The following is an 8,804-nucleotide window of genomic DNA, read 5'->3' on the forward strand; positions in this document are numbered from 1 at the left end:
TAAAGGTTTGCCTGTTTGAAAACACGAGCGCACGCAAAGCTCCTGCACATAGGACTGTGTCTCTTAAAAATGAGCAAAACTGAAGAGCGCAATCCATTTAGCGCAGGGGTGTCAAACTAATTTTAGATCGGGGGCCGCATGGAGAAAAATCTACTCCCAAGTGGGCCGGATTGGTAAAATCCCGGTATGATAACTTAAAAATAAAGACAATTTCAGATTTTTTTCTAAAAATAGAACAAGCACATTCTGAAAATGTACAAATCATAATGTTGTTGTTGTTTTTTTTACACTTACTTGTTGCAGTTAATAGTATTCTATCTTTATTTGTATTTTTTTTATATTTTCCGAATAAATTTAATTTAATTAATTAAATTTAATGTTCATCAGTCATCTCATTGGTGTTAATTTTCAATCTATCAAGATAAAAAAAAAAAATACATCAAAATCAAATTACAGTATGTTATTAATGTAGTTTGATCATTTCCCTCGACTGACATATGCAGCATCATCTACAAAGATACAAACAATTGCTATTGCGACATCCAGTGGACACATTTAGAACAGCTGTTTCTTTCATTCAAAAATCTCAGGTTCATTTTTACACTTAGCAAACTCATCTCGTGGGCCAAATAAAATCTGTTGTACGTTTGACACCCCTGATTTAGCGTGTTTGTCTTTTTGTAAATGTAAAATGATATGCTATTTATCAGAATCCCTCTTTGTGTTCTTGATTAGAGATGTCTGATAATATCGGGATGCCGATATTATCGGCTGATAAATGCTTTAAAAAAAATTATCGTATTGGTTTCAAAGTTATCGGTATGCGGCATTTCACACACATAAGCGAATGCAATGCATACTTGGTCAACAGCCATACAGGTCACACTGAGGGTGGCCGTATAAACAACTTTAACACTGTTACAAATATGCGCCACACTGTGAACCCACACCAAACAAGAATGACAAACCCATTTCGGGAGAACATCCGCACCGTAACACAACATAAACTCAACAGAACAAATACCCAGAACCCCTTGCAGCACTAACTCTTCCGGGACGCTACAATATACACCCCCCGCTACCCCCTAGCCCCCCCAACTCAACCCCGCCCACCTCAACCTCCTCATTCTCTCTTAGGGAGAGCATGTCCCAAATTCCAAGCTGCTGTTTTGAGGTATGTTAAAAAAAAATAATGCACTTTGTGACTTCAATAATAAATATGGCAGTGCCATGTTGGCATTTTTTTCCCATAACTTGAGGTGATTTATTTTGGAAAACCTTGTTACATTGTTTAATGCATCCAGCGGGGCATCACAACAAAATTAGGCATAATAGTGTGTTAATTCCACGACTGTATATATCGGTTTTGGTTGATATCGGAATCGGTAATTAAGAGTTGGACAATATCGGAATATCGGCAAAAAAGCCATTATCAAACATCTCTATTCTTGATGTTTCCTTTTGTTGTGACATGTTTTTTGTGGACTTTTGATCTGCCTCAGCCTCTTGGCCATGTTTGCACCGCAGACCAGCTTCTGGCTTTCTGCCACACCAGAGTCCGGGTGGAGAGACCGGAGGAGATGGGGACTGGATGAGCATTACGGAACCGAGTGAGCATGTATCGAACACTTCGGTCTCGCTCATTCGCGCGGACATAGACCTGGGGGGCTGGTGGGCAGCCTAGGACGGTGTCTGCTCCCTTGGTTGCTGTGTAAGGTCTGTTCCTGTCTCTGGCCGTGCCGCACCGCAGGGTGCTGAGATTGTTGTTTTGTTTTGATGTTTTTTTGCTTATCTATGCATGGTGCAATCAAATGTCCATAGTATGTATTATTTATTGCTCTTTTTTTTGTTTTGTTTTTTGTTGTGTTTTACTTTTGCAACTGTATGTACCAATGGCGCAGCTGATTGCATCAGCTCTGCGCTCTTCTAATGGCTATTATGTCCTTTGTGTTCTTTAATTGGTCCCTTTTTGTTTTCATCTGTTTTTACTTTATTTCTAAAAATCTGCACTGCAGAATATTAGACATATCGTCAATTCAGCAGTGACATTTTATAGCTGTGGGATGACTTACGGGGCTGATTAAAACAAATTAATTTGATTCATTTTGGTGTCTGCTGGCGTTTTTTTTAACGGTGTTCATTTTTATTCTTGCAATATGCATTTTCTTGCGTCTGACGTGCCATCACAACACCGCAGTATCTCCCAGAGCGCACCTTCAGCGTGCTAAAAGAGGGTTTTGTTGTCTAGATCAGTGTTTTTCAACCACTGTGCTGCGGCCCACTAGTGTGCCATGAGATACAGTCTGGTGTGCCGTGGGAGATTATCTAATTTCACCTATTTGGGTTAAAAATATTTTTTGCAAAACAGTAATTATAGTCTGCAAATGATGTGTTGTTGTTGAGTGTCGGTGCTGTCGAGAGCTCGGCAGAGTAACCATGTTATACCATACAATATCAGTAGGTGGCAGCAGGTAGCTAATTGCTTTGTCGATGTCGGAAACAGCGGGAGGCAGTGTGCAGGTAAAAAGGCGTCTAATGCTTAAACCAAAAATAAACAAAAGGTGACTGCCCCTAAGAAAAGGCATTGAAGCTTAGGCAAGGCTATGCAGAACGAAACTAAAAATGAACTGGCTACAAAGTAAACAAAAACAGAATGCTGGACGACAGCAAAGACTTACTGTGGAGCAAAGACGGCGTCCACAATGTACATCCCAACGTGACATGACAATCAACAATGTCCCCACAAAGAAGGATTAAAACAACTGAAATATTCTCGGGAAATATCGCTCAAAGGAAGACATGAAACTGCTACAGGAAAATACCAAAAAAAAGAGAAAAAGCCACCAAAATAGGAGCGCAAGACAAGAACTAAAACACTACACACAGGAAAACAGCAAAAAAACTCCAAATAAGTCACGGCGTGATGTGACAGGTGGTGACAGTACACCTACTTTGAGACAAAAGCTATATTGATGCATGGTTGGTTATGGTTTAAAGTCATATCGCAATTGTTGGATAACGACTTTTTACTGTTAACTGAGTTTCGTTTTTTAATGATTTCTCCTGGTGGTGTGCCTCCGGATTTTTTCAACGCAAAAATGTGCCTTGACTCAAAAAAGGTTGAAAAACACTGGTCTAGATTGCGTGTCAATATAGCTTCAATAAAGGTGGTACATATTATATTTGTGTGCTGCATGTTCAACAACATGACAAAACGCCACAAGTTGGACATAATGCCATAAATGTGAAGGGAAATGAGTGTCTCTATACATGCAATTGTATAGTTTGCACACGCTGTTTAGCACCAGTTATTTGGATGTTTGTAGATTAGGCCCACACTGTCTGTCTTGATTTCTACAACTAACAAAATACATTCTGGTCTATGTTATTTTACGCTGTGTCAGGCATTAACATGTTGAATTATGGCTACTATGTAAACTTAAAAAAATAGATTAAATGTTTTCACTTCCGATACAATACCAATATTTTAGCCTATCCAGTAGTTAGATCTTGTTTTCTTACACTTCCGAGAGTCTCATTTGCAAGTGTGCAGTTCAGTCTGTCTCGCGTTGCCGTAGTCAGGAAGCAGTCTTTTGCCATTAAGTTGAATGTGCCAGTCTTTTATTTTGTTGAGCCCTACAAAGTGTTTACACTGTAAACATTGTACTTATTATTACACACCAGGTTTTTGACTGTAATGTGCATCTTATTTGTAGTTTTGATCACCAAATTTGGACGTGTTGAAATTGCACTGTTTGGTTTGGTTGAACTTTAAAAACTGTAAAATCGCTAATGCTAATTAGTAGCATGTGTATACATGGCATAGCCAATGTAAATTGGCATAGAGCTAGCACATTTGTTTTAATGCATTTCTTTTGTATTGGAAAGTCACTGAGAAACTATTTTTACATGTCATGTAAGGTATATTGAGTTCCTATATCGGACGTTGGAGAAGCAGGTCGATATAATCCAATTGGTGTGGTTTTTTTTTCTAACCGATATTAATCTCACATTGAGACACTTCTATTAAAAAAGTATCGAAACACATTTTTAACTATTTTAAAGACTGAAGAAAATAGTATTATCAATACCAAAAAATAACAAAAATAACATAAATTATCGTTTTTTTCCCCTAATACAAGTTTCTCAAATGTACAAAGTTTGGGGATGTATTTTTTTTAAATTTGTCACTGTTTTGTATTATGTTGCTTTAAGAGAGACTTTCTGCATTTTATATTTTGCTCATGAAAATATCTGTGCATAAATATTCATGAATAAGGCTCACGGGGAAATAAATAGGCAGCATAGAAAATATAAACAATACAATGATCGAAAAAATATTTTAACACCTATCAACACATTGTCTCTAATTCATTATTAGGGATAATGTTCGAAAACTGGTTCTCCCGATTGTTCGATAAGAAAAGAACCGATTCCATGGATTCGAATCCCTTTTTGAGAAACGGTTCCCGTTATCGAAGCCTCTATAGTAACGAAAAAGATTTGGTTCTTTATTAGAATCCCTGAGAACGAATCCCGTCCCACAGGAAATGCCCTGCGGCACGTCCTAGGAAATGACGTAGCTCAGTCATTCGGCGGCAGATACAGAAGCAGCAACAACAATGGACCGGAAAAAACGCTCCAAGGCATGGCTTCACTTTACTAAGAAATACGACGAGGAAACGGCTATCAGCAATTATTGCCAGGCTTCGCTTTCCTGTAAGGGGAGCAGTACAACAAACATGTTGAAACATGTTCAGGCCGTACATAACCTGAAGGTTAGAGAAACGTGTCGTGTCTTCGACACGTGGAGAAGCAGCGACAGAGATGACGAAGCACGCCCCTCTTCCTCTGCTTCTACCTGCAGTCCCAGTGATAGTGCCGGTGAGTAACTAACCTTAACTGTTGCCGGTTAATTTCCATATCTGCTCACTTGTAGCCTTTAGGCTAAAATAACGTTACCTCTTATGTCAACCAGGACTGCAGTAATGTTAGCGAGACTAACCTTACCTAAGCATAGTCAGTGGCTAACGGTAACGTTAACGTTAGCCTTTTTGTATGTGTCTGATAACGTTAACGGTATCTTGTAGCCTACACCACTCCAGAGTTTGCAGGTCCGTCTAATAAACTAGTGCTTACTAGATGTAAATTAAGAGAATGTTAACGTCATCCTATTTCAGATGATGACATTCATGACAGCCAGAGCGACCAGGGCGGCGTTCGCTCTGTTTATTTTATTTTTTTCTCAAAAAATAAAAGTGAGCTTTTGTTAAACCAAGTATTATGTTTTTTTTCCATATACAACAACTTATCTGGGTTCGATAAGAGAATCGATAAGGAATCGGTTTGATAAGAGGATTCGATAAGGAATCGGTTTGATAAGAGGATTCGATAATGGCATTGAAATCGAAAATTTCTGAACAAACATCATCCCTATTCATTATTATTTTTTTTTTTTTTGTCCAACTCTTAAAAGAAGAAACGTGTAAATACAACACACAGCTACTGCTTTTGCATTAGGTGTTAGGTAAATACATTATACTGGGGACACCTAAAATACTTTTTGAAGAGGAAACCGGGGACAGTATGTGAAATAAAAGCCGACTACACCATCATGAGATCCTTTACTGCCTCAACAAATTTGAATATGAGACAGACGGTGCTCGACGCCAAGTGCGGCCATGAAAAACCTTTCAAGTACTCCATTAGCCAAAAGTGCCTATTATCTACAAATCAATTCGACAGCATGTCATATTCAGACATGCAAAAGGCTATTGAGAGTAACAGGAAGCCTGAAAAAGGCTGAAGCTGGGAAAAGCAAGAGTTAATCAGTAGATGCAAGGATTAGTGTAACTTGCTTAGGTCGTTTTGAGATAATCGTTGGGGTTGAAATTCTTTATATTATAAATACTATACAACTTGAGGTAAATTTCACTTTGGAGGATCCATTATAATCAAAAAATGTGACGCTGCGAGGCGTTTTTATAAAGGGTCGAATGGGACTAAATTTAATAAATAAGCACATCTTTGAACAATTACTTATGTGTGTCATTAATTCATTACAATTAAAAACATAAATGTGTTATTAAATGTATTAATGTATCTAATGTAAAAGCACATTTGAATATTTAATTAATTATTTCCATATTTAAATAATTATTTAATTAATTGAGTCATGATTACATTAATTAATCATTCTATGATTTAATTAAGTTTCATGATTTTATTATTTACATTTTGTCTAATAAAGTTAAACTAGGTGTGGCGAAATCCTTCTCTGCATTTGACCCATCACCCTTGATCACCCCCTAGGAGGTGAGGGGAGCAGCGAGCAGCAGCGTTGGCCGCGCCCGGGAATAATTTTTGGTGATTTAACCCCCAATTCCAACCCTTGATGCTGAGTGCCAAGCAGGGAGGTAATGGGTCCCATTTTTATAGTCTTTGGTTTGACTCGGCCGGGGTTTGAACTCACAACGTACCGATCCCAGGGCGGACACTCTAACCACTAGGCCACTGAGTAGGTCAAACTCAGCCATCAAAGTCAGGGGTCGCGGCTAGCACAAATCTAGTCCAATGATTGCTTTCCTCTGAACTGTGGAAGTCTTTCAAAACATGGTGGCTAATGGAGGATAAAGTTGTACTTTTTCAGGTTGTTGGTGGTAAACATTTTAGACCCTGTTGAGTTATGGGAGAGGGATTTATTGAAGTTGTCGGAGTTATATACGCACTTTCAGACCGAGATCTCGACCATTACGCTTACGCTGTGGAAACCAAGGTGTTAGGACCCGCCCGCTGACTTTGACAGTTGAGTTTGACACAAGTTCTGACTCACTAGTTCATGAAATACTCAGATAAATCATGAGAACATTAAATAATTAAGTACATTTTTGAAATAAGAAAATATTGAAATCAATATTTCATTAAATGATAAAAATAATTAAATATTAAATTAATTTAGAAAATATTGAAATCAAGAATTAATTATATGATAAAAAATAATGTATTACATCTGAACTAATTAATTCAATGACTAAATAATTAAATAAATAAATAAATATTAAAAAAGTAAATAAATAATTAAATTATGAAATAATTAAGTACATATTGAAATCAATAATTAATTAAATGATAACATAATTAAATATTGACATAATAAAATATTGAAATCAATAATTCATTAAATAATAAAATAATGTATTGTATCTGAAGTAATTAATTAAATGACTAAATAATCAAATATAATCTTACATAAAATTAATTACTGACACATTTAATAACGCATTTATGTACTTAATTCCAATTACATTTAAATAAAGTATTAGTCTATCTGTGTTGGCCCTGCGATGAGGTGGCGACTTGTCCAGGGTGTACCCCGCCTTCCGCCCGAATGCAGCTGAGATAGGCTCCACTACCCCCCGCGACCCCAAATGGGACAAGCGGTAGAAAATGGATGGATGGATGGATGGATTACTTACTTATTGGATTTTGTCCCATGTGACCGTCCATACTGGAGCTTCTCAGCATTTAAAAATATTTTCTCTGAAACCAACTCGTACACTCAGATATTCTCCTGAGAACCAATGTCCTCTATAGAGGACATTTGTCAACTTATTTTGTCAGCGTAACACATTTTTGTAAAAATAAATAAATAAATAACTCAAATTTGGCGACTTGTCCAGGGTGTACCCCGCCTTCCGCCCGAATGCAGCGAATCCAGCGACCCCCCGCGACCCCAAAAGGGACAAGCGGTAGAAAATGGATGGATGGATGGAATTTCAACTGCAAGGGACACTGGTTACCAGAAGGTTATACTGCAACTATGCATTCTTAAATATTTACATAATGCACTTCATTGTGATCATTAACAGTTGTGTATTATAATAATAAAAATAGATTTCTTTTTAAAAGCACTTTACATTGAACAAACAACCTCAAAGAGATACAGTGCATTTAAAAAACAACAACGCAAGAACCACAAATAGCTGACCCAACAAGTAAAATAAATAGTAAAATAAATTAAAAACTAGAACAGCCTAATAGCTAGAACTAGCACACACATATATATATATATATAAAACAAGATTTTAAGTATTACTTATAATTTATTTATATTTATTATCACTTAATTTTAATAATTAACAGTTGTGCATTATCACTTTATTGAAATAATTAACAGTTGTGTATTATCCAAGCCAATGTTTTCCCCTCTAAACTTTTAAAAACACACATATCATGTTAGTATTTATGTTTCTCCCCCATGGAAATGCAATGACTGCAGTCCCCTCATATCAACACTAGAAAACCTCCATGCATTTTGTATGTCAATCAAGTAACAAGTTGGTGTTTCTTACCATTCCAGGTGGTTTTGGAAGCTGACTTGGAGTCTCCCATCCAGACGTCAGTCTGCTCTTGCAACAGTCATGGATCTAATACCAATAATCAGAGAAGAAAGTGAGTGTGTACAATATGATACAGGAGCGACAAAAGTTGAAGTCTTAACCATAACCCTTCCACATCCCCACTCGTCTCTCTCCCTTGCGCTGCAACTCGGCTCCCAGCAGCTCAGATACTCATCTCCACCCTGAGTCACGCTTCCTTGAGCTCCCTCCAAAAGGGGAAGGACTTTGGGAAGACACAACACACTATTTTAGGCAAGAATGTGCTACACTGTGAAAAAATTCAAAGCAACAATTAGATATTCATAAATGGTCCTAAGGAGAACACATGTCTTAGTTTGACGGGTGAAGGGACACGTCATCATCCTAATTTTGCGGTCTAAGTCCAAAATGATACAAATAGGCGAT

General features: G+C 37.3%; 1 protein-coding gene across 2 annotated transcripts in view; it reads right to left on the minus strand.

Moving 5' to 3' along the window:
- The window catches only part of tbxa2r (thromboxane A2 receptor), a 43,928-nt gene extending 35,419 nt beyond the window's left edge, over nt 1-8,509 (minus strand). For both annotated transcript variants that reach the window (XM_061975985.2, XM_061975986.2), the window contains exon 1: nt 8,352-8,509. The gene's annotated coding sequence lies outside the window, so the exon portion shown is untranslated. The remainder of the gene's footprint in view (nt 1-8,351) is intronic.
- Nucleotides 8,510-8,804: the final 295 nt, after the last annotated feature.

Source organism: Nerophis lumbriciformis, linkage group LG14 (assembly GCF_033978685.3).
Source record: "Nerophis lumbriciformis linkage group LG14, RoL_Nlum_v2.1, whole genome shotgun sequence".
Lineage (NCBI taxonomy): Eukaryota > Metazoa > Chordata > Actinopteri > Syngnathiformes > Syngnathidae > Nerophis > Nerophis lumbriciformis.